Below are 14,454 nucleotides of genomic sequence, written 5' to 3' on the forward strand. Positions count from 1 at the left end.
GGTCTTTAATAATGGACACTCTAAGAGGCTATTTGTCATCCAATTTCAACTGAATTTGTTAGTCTAACAATTTTTGTGGGGATTAGGATATTTCATATATAAAATCATGTCATTTATAAATAGAGACAATTTTACTTTTTCCTTTCCAATTCTGATGTCTTTTTTTCTGCCCATTGTGGTAATGATCTAGCAAGGACTTTCAATACTATATTGAGTCAGAGTGGTGGGAGTGAACACCCCTCTCGTTATATTCTTTATGGGGAAAAGAAAAAGGCTTTCATTTTTTCACCACTGAGTGTGATATTTGCTACAGCATAGTTGTATATAGCTTTTATTATGTTGAGCTGTGTTTCTTCTATATCTAATTTGTTAAGAACTTTTATCATAAGTGGTTTTGAATTTTATCAAGTGTTTTTTCTTTGTCTCTTGCAATAATACATGAATTTCTCTTTCACTCTGTTAATTTGATATATCATGCTGATTTTGTGCACATTGAACCATTCTTGTCTCTCAGAGAGAAATCCCACTTGATCATAGTGAATGATCTTTTTAATATGCTGCTCAGGTAAGTAGTATTCACTATTGAATTTTGGCCAGTAGTGTGCTTTACTTTTAATGCCCTTATCAGAGTAATGCTGGTTTTGTAAAATGAGTTTGCAGGTTTTTCCTTATGCATGATTTTTTGAAGGAATTTGAAAAAGATTAGTGTTTATTCTTCCTTAAATAGCAGATAAAATTTACCATTTTATTCTAGGCTCTTCTTCACTGGGAGATTTTTAATTACTGATTCCATCTAATTACTATTAATGGTCTGTTAAGATATTCTATTTTTTTTTCCTGATTCAGTCACAGAGGCTACATTTCTAAGAATTATTTTTACAACACTGAGAAAAGGATGTTTTATTATCTTAACTTGACCATAAATTATAATTATTACTTATAAAAGTTATATAAATGCAACTGATTATCTTTAAAGTCTCAAAGAGCCAAATACAAATAAGGCACAGAAAATTAAATGAGTTTTTAAAAGTTCTGACATGTTTCTTCCACCCATTATATGCAATCACCGGAAGAATCATTGCAATAATTACCCAAAGTAATACTGAAGGTAACAAAAGAGATGTTTGGTCATAAATGTAAATTCAAATGTACAGTATATCTACAATAATAGATCAAAGTGTACTGCAATTTCTAACAGTAATAAACATGTTAGTTTGCAATACTGTATTCTTCAATGAAATAAGCAAGCAGATCAAGGATAAAATGTTGGGTCATCTTAACAACAAGGCCACCTTTCAAGAGAGTTTTTTAGGATAGTGTACTACATATGTAACTGAACTGTTTGTTATTATTCTAGAGCCAGTACTTTATTTGCAGAGTCTGCACATCAAAATATAACAAATAATCACACATCAGGATTGGTAGGAATACCAAGTATTATTTCACAACTGCCACTATATGTCTCTTCTCCTACACAACTGCCATGATCCAGGCTTGCTATGTTTGAGAAAATTCACCTCCTTTCATCAGCAAGCTTCCTTCATGATCTGCTGTTCCTGGATCTGGCTGTAGATAGATTTTAGTAGATGCCGGTGATGAGCAATGCATTTTATATGAGGATGATGTTGAAATTTCTCCTTCAACTTCTGGTTATCTTTGGCTGCTTCTTCTCGTGATGTAAGCACACCCAATTTCCCAGAAGCATTAGCTTTCCATAGACGTGTGTTCATTTCATCAGATCCACACATAATATATTTGCTGTCAGAAGTCCACTTTACACAGATAACATGTTGCACTCTCTTTGTGTGATAGACTTCCCTGCTTCTACTTTTGTCCACAGGAAAGATACAAATAGATTTATCAAAACTAGCAGACACAAACTCTTTCCCAGTGGGAGAATAATCCACATCAAGCACCACAGACACATGATCCATATGTACCATTACAGGAGTGTCCAGCGCATGCATATCAGATGTATACAAGTTGTAATCTTCATTCGCTGCAGTAAAAATGAAAGCTTCCATAGGGTTCCAACAAATTCTATTTGTTCTCATATCTAAGATGACCTTTTTAAGGGGAGTAGCTTGCCTCCTATCATATAGTACTATATTCCTGTCAGAAGCACAACTTCCCAAGAGAAATGTCTCAATTGGGTTAAATTTAACACTACTTATACTGTTGAATCCCCAGGCCATTGAACATATAGGCCTTGTTCTTTGTTCATCCCAAATGTCTACTTGCTGTCCACCTGCGGCAGAAACAGCTTCTTTCCAGTGATGATCAATTCCTGTACATGCTGTCTTTCCTAATATTGTATGCAATGTTTCTTCCTATTTCCCATAGCCCAGTCCATCCATTTTTCCATTGCTTCACAGTTTTGTCATCACCAACAGTAAAAAAAGAAGTCCTACAAAAGCGAGTACATTGTCCTCATACAAAACCTTCATGAGCTTGTATTGTACGGATACCTTTCCGTTTAGTCAAGTTCCAAATCCTAACCTCTCCATCACATGCCCCAGGAAGAACAGTAGCCAGACTCTTGGATGCTTTGCCAAGCAACTGACTCCATCTTGGTGACCATCCAGAGAAGCAAGGAATTGTTTTGCAAATACCCTCTCCAGTTTGGTAGCATTTAAAGCTCTTACATGTTCTTGTGGGACCTCAAAAGGATGTAAGGTAGGATCATAGTTTCTTGGAACTCTTTGTAAGTCCAGCTTGGTTTTGTGGACATAGTTGTCTGGTTCTGGCTCAGCATCTTCACCTTCATTTTGGCTACGAGTTGCCCCTGACCCCCCCAAGCCTTTCCTCCGAGTTTGGGTTACCACTGCCTGCCTCCTCCACATTTCTAAGAATTTTTCCATTTCTTTTAGGTTGTCCAGTTTGTTGACATACAGTTGTTCATAGTGGATTTTTATTTCAGTTGAATCAGTTATAATGTCTCTTGTTTCTTTTTTTTTTTTTATTTTAATTAGGAATGACTGTGGATGGGCCATTTACTTTATTCTTTTTAGACCTGTGGATATTGCGACTTGAACGGTTACATTTACATATTTATTTATTTTATTATTATTTTTTTTTGATTAATTTTTTATTTTTTATAAACATATATTTTTATCCCCAGGGGTACAGGTCTGTGAATCACCAGGTTTACACACTTCACAGCACTCACCAAAGCACATACCCTCCCCAATGTCCATAATCCCACCCCCTTCTATTGCACTATTGGGTATTTACCCTAAGGATACAAACGTAGTGATCCAAAGGGGGCACATGCACCCGAATGTTTATAGCAGCAATGTCCACAATAGCCAAACTATGGAAAGAACCTAGATGTCCATCAACAGATGAATGGATCAAGAAGATGTGGTATATATACACAATGGAATACTATGCAGCCATCAAAAGAAATGAAATCTTGTTTCATTTTTAATTGTTAATTTTGGTCTTCTCTGTTCTAGTTGTTTTCACTAACATTTTGTCATTCTGTTTATCCTTTCAAAAATCAACTGGTTAGTTTTTATTGTTTTCCTGGATTTCATATTTTTCTGCTCTAATCTTTAACTTTTCGCTAACTTTGGTCTCAATTTGCCTTTTTTTCTGGCTCCTCGAGGTATGGAATTACTATGTTTGAGATCTTGTTTCTTAATGTAGGTGTTTATTACTACAAACTTCCATCTTAGAAACTTGTCTGTATTCTGTTAGATTCACTATGTTTTGTTTCTATTTTGTTTTGCCTCAAGATATTTTTTTTAATTATTTATTTATTTGTTTGACAGAGAGAGATCACAAGTAAGCAGAGAGGCAGGCAGAGAGTGACACTGTAATTTCTTCTCTGATCCATTGATTTTTTAGGGGAGTGTTTAATTTCCATGTATGTATGAATTTTTCACTTTTCCTTATGCTTTCAAATTTCATACCATTGTGGCCAGAGAAGGTACTTGGTATGAGTTAATCTTTTTAAATTTGTTAAGAATTGTTATGTGGCATAACATACAGTCTATCCTAAAAAGTATTCCATGTACACTAGAAAAAGTATGTATTCTGTTGGTCTCAGAGAATGTTTTGTAAATGTCTCAGGTTCATTTTGTCTCTAGTGTTGTTCACATCTGCTGTCACCTTATTGATTCTCTGAGTAATCTATGAATTATTGTGAAAGGAGTATAATAATTGCAAATTATTACAGTATTGGTGTTTCTTTCTCCTTTTAGCTCTTAGGTTCTGTTTTATATATTTATTTAGCTGTCCCTTTGTTGGGTTCATAAATATTTACAATTGTTCTATATTCATAATAGATTGATCTATATATTATGACCTTCTTTGTTTCTTTTATGATTTTTAGTTTAAAGTCTATTCTGTCTGATATGTGTAGCTGCCCCCTGTTTTATTGTTACCATTTGCTTGAAATCTCCATTCTTATCCCTTTACTCTCAGTATATATGTGCCTTTATGGCTAGAGTGAGTCTCTTGTAGGCAACATGTTTTTTTAAAATCCATTCAGCCACATATATTGATGGGTGAATTTAATCAATTTACATTTAAGCAATTATTCATAGTTAAGGACTTGCTGTTGCCTTTTTTTTTTCTGGCCATTTTGTAAATTCATTGTTATTTGTTTCACATTTAGCTGTCATTATGATTTGATATCTTTTGGCATCACAATGCTTTTACTACTTTATCATGTTACTTTGTGTAATCATTATAAATTTTTCCATTGTGGTTACTAAAATAAGTGACCCAAATTTCAATGTAGGTCATTTCCCCACAGATCCACCAAGTAATCCTTTGTGACATCAGATGAGAATGCTACAACTTAATTATGACATTTTCTACTTGGATATCTTACAGGTTAAGAGTTCAGTCCCATGAAAATGTCCCCACTCCTCTTCAGATGCTAATTGCAAATAGTAGGTCCCCACGCTTCCCATAAATGCTGTGTGACTGGCCAAAAATAGGAAATTCCCATTACTTCTTCTTCAGGTTTGCTTAATGTGCTAGAACGGCTCCCAGAACTTAGGAGAACACTTATATTTACCAGGTTACTAAGGGATCATTTAAAGGGTACAGATGAACAGCCAGAGGGAGATACAAAGGGTGAGGTCCTGGGGAATCCTAAGCATAAACGTTTCTGTGATTATTAAGTTCATTTTCATACCTTCTCCCTTCTCAAGAGAATAAGGAATAGGGGAGGAAGATTAAAATTCTTAGCTTCTAATCTTGGCTTTTAATTCCAGTGACCAGCCCTCAACCAGAAGTGATCCAGGAGCCCACCCAAAATTGACTCTATACAACAAAAGATAGGAAATAACAAGGGTTTTAAGATCCTTGTGCCAATAACCAGGGGCAGACACCAATGTGTTTTATTTCACAGTTACCATGAAGTTTATATAAAATATCTTAACATTATAACACCCTGGTTTTTTAAAATATATTATTTATTTGACAGCAAGCAACAGAACACAAGCAGGGGGAGCAGCAGGCAGAGGGAGAGGGAGAATTAGTCTCCCTGCTCAGTGGGCTCAATACTAGGACCCTGGAATCATGACTGAGCTGAAGGCAAACACTTAACCAACTGAGCCACCCAGGTGCCCCTGTAACACCCTATTTTAAACAATAACTTCAAAATTATTCCTAACCTTTAGATTTCTCCTCCTCCTCATATTTTACTGATGTGACAGGTCACAATATTTTTATATTATATGTCTTATAACAGATTATTGTAGTTGTGGTTATTTTTGCTACATTTGTTTTTTAACTTTACAACTAGAGTTGAAAGTGAATAACATGCCACCATTACCATATTACAGAATTTAATTATATATATATATATATATATATATATATATATATATAGTATGTTGTGTGTGTGTGTGTGTGTGTATAATATACATACATACATATATACCATTACCAGGAAGTTTTACACTACTGTCTTACGCTTTTATGATGTCTATTCCAAGAATTCGTATCAGCAATTCTTTAGCAGTAAGGCATGTCTACTGGTTGTAATTACCTCAGGTTTTTTTTGTTGTTGTTGTTCAAGAAAGTCTTTACCTCTACTTCATTTTTGAAGAGAAGATTTGCAGGCATAGAATTTTTCACAGAAAGTTGTTTGCCTATCAATATTTTAAATATGTCATCCCATTCTCCCCTAGTCTAAAAAATTTTGTTGAGAAATCCAATAGTCCTATAGGAATTTCTGAATATAATTTCTTTTCTCTTGCTGCTTTCAAAATTCTTTGTTTTTGACTCTTGACAATTTATAGCATGGCCTGCTGTAGCCCTAATTGGATTAAACAAATTTGAGGTCCTTTAGGCCTCATGGATATGGAAGTTAATTTCTCCCAAGGATTTAGAATTTTTCAACTATTATTGCTTTAAAAATATGCTCTTTTGTTGCCTTTTCTTCTGGAATTCCCACAATGAGAATATTGGCTTTAAAAAAAAAAATCTGTCCTATAAGTCATATAGACACTCTTTGCTCCTTTTCACATATTTTCTTTTTGTTCTGGATAATTTCAAATGTCTTATAGTTCATTGATTCTTTCCTCTAAATAGCTGTTTGATTTTGAAGCTCTATATTGAATTCTTCAGTACTTTTTAGCTCTAGAATTACTTTGTTTTTCTCTTCTCATTTTTTATGCATTATTTTCCTTATTTTTGTGTGCTTTCAGTTCACTAAACTTCTTTAAAGGAATTTTTCTTAATTCTTTAATAGCTCATAGATGCCCATTTCTTGGGATCAGTTATTCAAGCTTTATTAGTTTTCTTTGATTGTGTTAAGTTTACCAGATTTTTCATGATCTTTGATTCCATACATTGTTATCTATAAATTACAAGAGTTGGTATCCTCTTCCAGACTTAACAGTTTTACTTTGGTAGAGATAGTTCAGCAGTCAGCTCAGCTTTGCTTGCTGGACATGTCTGATCGTAGAATGTTTAGCAGGTGAGGCTTTTTATCAAAGAATATTTTTGGGTGGGGCCACTGCCTGAGCTCTAACATAAAGGGGGGTGTCCACTGGCTGAAAACAGTTGGATAGGACTGCTGGTTTGATTGCCTGCCCAAACAACAATTAGGATGAGCTTACCAGTCGCCTCTGTTTTTCATTAGATGGTCAGAACTAGGTACTAAACTTGGTAGGAGGTGGGACTGTGAATGAATTTCTTTTCCCTGGTGAGGCAGCAAAAGAGGCCCTAGAGCCTGCGTGGCTCATAGTTTATAGACCTGAATACATGTGCACTAAATTCCATGGCCAGATGAGGCCATTTGTCTTGATCTGCAGACAGTGAAAGCAATGGGCTGTGTGTGAATAGAGAATCCTGGAATATGGGGGTGAGGTTGAAGCACCTTCTTGAACCACAGAGACCAGATATGGGCTTTATAAGGTAAAGAGAAAATACTACTTGATAACCACAGTTCCCTGACCCAGGCTGGCATAGTACTGCATTGAGATGTCTCCCCTGAACTTATTATGGCTCCTATAGTAAGAGAAGAGAGCCTGTGTTGGACTACCAGCTCCCCTAGGATTGTAGGTCACTTATTAGGAGCCCCCACTCCAGTCTTGCCCCAATGAGATTATGCAGGAATCTGTAGGTTTGGACCACAGGGAATTTGTTTTTGTTGTTGTCTTTAAATTTTATTTTATTTAAACTTAATTACTATAGAGTATATTATTAGTTTCAGAGGTAGAGTTCAGTGATTCATCTGTTGCGTGTAACACCCTGTGCTCATTACATCCTGTGCTTTCCTTTATACTGTTGTGATGGAGAATGGGCAAGGGCCTTGCAACCATCAGTACTTGGATCTTATGTGTAGATATTTTATCAAAATTTTTAAATTGTTTTTATTGTTGATGGTGGTGGTGGCTTCCTTTTTTGTGCAGAAGATTTTTAATTTTGTGTAGTCTTACTTGTTTATGTTCATATTTGTTAATTTTGCTATTTGGTGTCAAATTCAAATAATCATCACCAAGGCTGATGTCAAGGAGCACACCACTTAAAACTCCTTCTAGGAGTTATGGTTTCAGTAGTTACATTCAATTTTTAATGAATTTTGAGTTGACTTTTGGGTATGAAGTATAATAACCATTCTTTTGCATCTGGCTGTCCAGTTTTCTAGGCATGGCATATTGAAGAGACTATCATTTCCCCAATGTATAGTTTTAATTAACTTTTTGTCATAAATACATTGACTATGTATTAGTGGGTTTATTTTGAACATCTGTACTCATTAATGTGTAGGTGTGGTTTTTATACCAATATTATATTCTTTGGATGAGTATAATTTTGTAATGTAGTTTGAAATCAGGAATTATGATGCCTCTAGCTTTGTTCTTTCTCTAGACTACTTTAGATTTGGGGGGTCTTTTTGGCTTTGTATAAATTTTAGGGGTGTTTCTTCTATTTCTGTGTAAAATGCCAGTGGAATTTTGATAAAGGTTGCACTGAATCTATACATTGTTTTGGGTAATATGCACATTTTCACAATATTCTTCCAGTCAATGAGCATAGAATATCTTTCCATTTATTTGTGAAATCTTCAATTTCTTCCATTAATGCCATTTAGTAGTCCATTACAGGTATTTTCCCTTCTTGGTTATATTTATTACTAGTTTTATATTCTTTTTGATACAAGTAGAAATGTTTTCTTTATTTCTCTGATGATGATGATTATATAGCAATCTAACCTTTTTGTGTACTGATTTTGTATTATGCAACTCTACTGAATTCATTTATAAGTTCTGGTTTTTGTGATCTGAATATATTATATCTTCTGCAAATTGTGACAATTTTACTTCTTCCTTACAAATTTAGATGTCTTTTATTTTTCTTGCCTTATTGGCACAGCAGGTACTTCCAGTACTATGTTGGATAAAACTGATGCTTGTCTTGTTCCTGATCTTAGAGGGAAATTTTCCTTTTTTTTTTTTTTAACCATCAGCAGTGGGTTTTTCATATATAGCCCTTATTTATGTTGAAGTATATTTCCTCAATACAATTTGTTTCAAGTTTTGATCACAAACAGATGTTGTGTTTTGTTGAATCCTTTTTCTGAACCTACTCAGATGATCATATGACATTTATTCTTCCTCTTGTTATTGTGATGTATCATGCTGATTGATTTGACCATATTAAACCATCCTTGCACAGTTGAAATAAATCTTACTGGATCACAATGAATAATTTTTCTAAGGTATTCTTGAAATTGGTTTGCTAATTTTTTCCATTTTATTATATTTTATTTCTTTGCAGTGTTCCAAAATTCATTGTTTATACACCACAGCCAGTGCTCCATGCAATATGTGCCCTCCATAATACCCACCACCAGGCTCACCCAAACCCCCAACTCTCTCCCCTCCAAAACCCTCAGTTTATATTTCTCAGAGTCCATAGTCTCTCATGGTTTGTCTCCCTGCTCTGGTTTCCCCCAACTCACTTCTCCTCTCCATCTCCCAATGTCCTCCATGCTATTCCTTATGTTCCACAAGTAAGTGAAACCATATGACTGACTCTCTCTGCTTGACTTATTTCACTCAGCATAATCTCTTCCAGTCCCATCCATGTTGATATAAAAGCTGGCTTGGTTTGCTAATTTTTTTTGAGGTATTTTTGTTGAGGATATTTATAGCTATGTTTCTTTTTCTTTTTCTTTTTCTTTTATTTATTTCTTTTCAGCGTAACAGTATTCATTGTTTTTGTACCACACCCAGTGCTCCATGCAATCTGTGCCCTCCCTAATACCCACCGCCTGGTTCCCCCAACCTCCCACCCCTCGCCCCTTCAAAACCCTCAGGTTGTTTTTCATAGTCCATAGACTCTCATGGTTCACCTCCCCTTCCAATTTTCCTCAACTCCCTTCGCTCCATCTCCCAATGTCCTCCATGTTATTCCTTATGTTCCACAAGTAGGTGAAACCATATGATTGACTCTTTCTGCTTGACTTATTTCACTTAGCATAATCTCTTCCAGTCCCGTCCATGTTGATATAAAAGCTGGGTTGGTTTGCTAATTTTTTTTGAGGTATTTTTGTTGAGGATATTCATAGCTATGTTTCATCAGAGATTCTGAACTACAATTTTCTTGTAGCTTCTTTGGTTTTGAATTACAGTAATCCTGACTTCATAAAATGCATTTGGAAGTATTTCTTTGTCTTTTTTGGATGAAAGAATTTGAAAAGGATTATATTAATTTTTCTTTAAATATTTGGTAGCATTCACCAGTGAAACCATCTGTTACTGGACTATGGTCTGTAGGGAAGTTTTTATTACTGATTCATTCTCCCTAGTAGTAATTGGTCTGTTCAGATTTCCTATTTCTTCATGATTCAGTCTTGGTAGGTTAAATGTTTCTAGGAATTTATCCATTTTTTTTTTGCATTGTCTGATATGTTGGCATATGATTGCTTGGAGTGTCTAATAAGACTTCATATTTGTGTGGCATTGCCAGGGTTTTCTAAAATCATGAATAGATATTGAGTGTTTTTAATTGCATTTTTATGCATCTGTTAAAATGATCATAATTGTCCTCCTTTATTCCATAAGCATGTTGATTACACTAATTGGCTTTTGGATACCAGACCAAGCTGGCATTTCCAAAATAAACCAATAAGACCAAGATTTATTATCCTTTTTATGTATTTATAATTTACTTTGATATTTTGTTTAGGATTTGTGAAAATCAACTGGTGTTTTTCTTACAATGTTACATTTTGGTATCAAGATTATTTAGGCACTGAGGGGAGGAGTCAAGATGGTGGAGAAGTAGCAGGCTGAGACTACTTCAGCTAGCCGGAGATCAGCTAGATAGCTTATCTAAAGATTGCAAACACCTGCAAATCCATCGGCAGATCGAAGAGAAGAAGAACAGCAATTCTGGAAGCAGAAAAACAACCACTTTCTGAAAGGTAGGACCGGCGGAGATGTGAATCCAAAGCGACGGGAAGATAGACCCTGGGGGGAGGGGCCGGCTCCCGGCAAGCGGCGGAGCAACAGAGCACAAAATCAGGACTTTTAAAAGTCTGTTCGGCTGAGGGACATCACTCCAGAGGCCAAACCGGGGCGAAGCCCACGCGGGGTCAGCGTGGCCTCAGGTCCCGCAGGGTGACAGAAGGATCGGGGGTATCTGAGTGTTGCAGAGCTTGCGTGTATTGGAACGGGAAAGCCGGCTGCAGAGACAGAGCCGACAGTAAGCTCGCAGCTCGGGGTTACCTTGAACCTGTCGCAGGCTCCGTGAATCGGAGCGCGGCCGGAGGTCAGGCAGACGGGAATAACTGGGTGCTGTTCTCTGAGGGCGCACTGAGGAGTGGGGCCCCCGGGCTCTCAGCTCCTCCAGGCCCGGAGACCAGGAGGCCGCCATTTGTATTCCCATCCTCCGGAACTCTACGGAAAGCGCTCAGGGAACAAAAGCTCCTGAAAGCAAAGGCGAGCGGATTACTCAGCCCGGCCCCTGGTAAGGGCAGTGCAATTCTGCCTGGGACAAAGACACTTGAGAATCACTACACCAGGCCCCTCCCCAAGAAGATCAACAAGAAATCCAGCCAAGACCAAGTTCACCTACCAAGGAGTGCGGTTTCAATACCAAGGAGAGCAGCGGAATTCCAGAGGAGGAGAAAGCAAAGCACGGAACTCATGGCTTTCTCCCTCTGATTTTTTTTTCTTTTCTTTTTTTTTTCCCTGTGATTTTTTTAGTCTTGCAGTTAATTTAATTTTTTCTTTTTCATTTTTTTTCTGTTCTTCTGCTAATATTTTGTTAAACTTTTACCCTTTGCTTTTTTAACGTTTTTTAACTAGTTTATCTAATATATATTTTTTCCTTTTTATATTTTTCTTTATTCATTTTCCTTTTTTAAATTCTTTTCTTTCTTTTTTCTTTCTTTCTTTTTGAACCTCTTTTTATCCCCTTTCTCCCCCCTCACGATTTGGGATCACTTCTGATTTGGTTAAACCATATTTTCCTGGGGTTGTTACCACACTTTTACTATTTTACTTGCTCTTTCATATACTCTTATCTGGACAAAATGACAAGGCGGAAAATTCACCACAAAAAAAAGAACAAGAGGCAGTACCGAAGGCTAGGGACCTAATCAATACAGACATTGGTAATATGTCAGATCTAGAGTTCAGATCACAATTCTCAAGGTTGTAGCCGGGCTCGAAAAAGGCATGGAAGATATTAGAGAAACCCTCTCAGGAGATATAAAAGCCCTTTCTGGAGAAATAAAAGAACTAAAATCTAACCAAGTTGAAATCAAAAAAGCTATTAATGAGGTGCAATAAAAAATGGAGGCTCTCACTGCTAGGCTAAATGAGGCAGAAGAAAGAATTAGTGATATAGAAGACCAAATGACAGAGAATAAAGAAGCTGAGCAAAAGAGGGACAAACAGCTACTGGACCACGAGGGGAGAATTCGAGAGATAAGTGACACCATAAGATGAAACAACATTAGAATAATTGGGATTCCAGAAGAAGAAGAAAGAGAGAGGGGAGCAGAAGGTATACTGGAGAGAATTAATGGGGAGAATTTCCCCAATATGGCAAAGGGAACGGGCATCAAAATTCAGGAGGTTCAGAGAACGCCCCTCAAAATCAATAAGAATAGGCCCACACCCCATCACCTTATAGTAAAATTTACAAGTCTTAGTGACAAAGAGAAAATCCTGAAAGCAGCCTGGGAAAAGAGGTCTGAAACATACAATGGTAAAAATATTAGATTGGCAGCTGACTTATCCACAGAGACCTGGCAGGCCAGAAAGAGCTGGCATGATATTTTCAGAGCACTAAACGAGAAAAACATGCAGCCAAGAATACTATATCCAGCTAGGCTATCATTGAAAATAGAAGGAGAGATTAAAAGCTTCCAAGACAAACAAAAACTGAAAGAATTTGCAAACCCCAAACCAGCTCTACAGGAAATATTGAAAGGGGTCCTCTAAGCAAAGAAAGAGCCTACAAGTGGTAGATCAGTAAGGAACAGAGACAATATACAGTAACAGTCACCTTACAGGCAATACAATGGCACTAAATTCATATATCTCAATAGTTACCCTGAATGTTAATGGGCTAAATGCCCCAATCAAAAGACACAGGGTATCAGAATGGATAAAAAAACAAAACCCATCTATATGTTGCCTACAAGAAACTCATTTTAAGCCCAATGACACCTCCAGATTTAAAGTGAGGGGGTGGAAAAGAATTTACCATGCTAATGGACATCAGAAGAAAGCAGGAATGGCAATCCTTATATCAGATCAATTAGATTTTAAGCCAAAGACGGTAATAAGAGATGAGGAAGGACACTATATCATACTCAAAGGGTCTGTCCAACAAGAAGATCTAACAATTTTAAATATCTATGCCCCCAACGTGGGAGCAGCCAACTATATAAACCAATTAATAACAAAATCAAAGAAACACATCAACAATAATACAGTAATAGTAGGGGACTTTAACACTCCCCTCACTGAAATGGACAGATCATCCAAGCAAAAGATCAGCAAGGAAATAAAGGCCTTAAACAACACACTGGACCAGATGGACATCACAGATATATTCAGAACATTTCATCCCAAAGCAACACAATACACATTCTTCTCTAGTGCACATGGAACATTCTCCAGAATAGATCACATCCTCAGTCCTAAATCAGGACTCAACCGGTATCAAAAGATTGGGAACATTCCCTGCATATTTTCAGACCACAATGCTCTGAAGCTAGAACTCAACCACAAGAGGAAGTTTCAAAAGAACCCAAATACATGGAGACTAAACAGCATCCTTCTAAAGAATGAATGGGTCAACCGGGAAATTAAAGAAGAATTGAAAAAAATCATGGAAACAAATGATAAGGAAAATACAACAGTTCAAAATCTGTGGGACACAACAAAGGCAGTCCTGAGAGGAACATATATAGCGGTACAAGCCTTCCTCAAGAAACAAGAAAGGTCTCAGGTACACAACCTAACCCTACACCTGAAGGAGCTGGAGAAAGAACAAGAAAGAAACCCTAAGCCCAGCAGGAGAAGAGAAATCATAAAGATCAGAGCAGAAATCAATGAAATAGAAACCAAAAAGACAATAGAGCAAATCAACGAAACTAGGAGCTGGTTCTTTGAAAGAATTAATAAAATTGATAAACCCTTGGCCAGACTTATCAAAAAGAAAATAGAAAGGACCCAAATAAATAAAATCATGAATGAAAGGGGAGAGATCACAACTAACACCAAGAAATACAAAGTATTTTAAGAACATACTATGAGCAACTCTATGCCAACAAATTTGACAATCTGGAAGAAATGGATGCATTCCTAGAAACATATAAACTACCACAACTGAAGCAGGAAGAAGTAGAAAGCCTGAACAGACCCATAGCCAGTAAGGAGATTGAAACAGTCATTAAAAATCTCCAAACAAACAAAAGCCCAGACCAGACGGCTTCCCGGGGGAATTCTACCAAACATT

At 36.6% G+C, this 14,454-nt stretch overlaps 1 pseudogene; it reads right to left on the bottom strand.

Annotated features, from left to right (window-relative positions):
* Positions 1-1,372: 1,372 nt before the first annotated feature.
* On the bottom strand, positions 1,373-2,767 carry LOC116587860 (annotated as a pseudogene).
* Between the last annotated feature and the right edge of the window lie 11,687 nt (positions 2,768-14,454).

This window comes from Mustela erminea, chromosome 4, assembly GCF_009829155.1.
Source record: "Mustela erminea isolate mMusErm1 chromosome 4, mMusErm1.Pri, whole genome shotgun sequence".
Classification (NCBI taxonomy): Eukaryota; Metazoa; Chordata; class Mammalia; order Carnivora; family Mustelidae; genus Mustela; species Mustela erminea.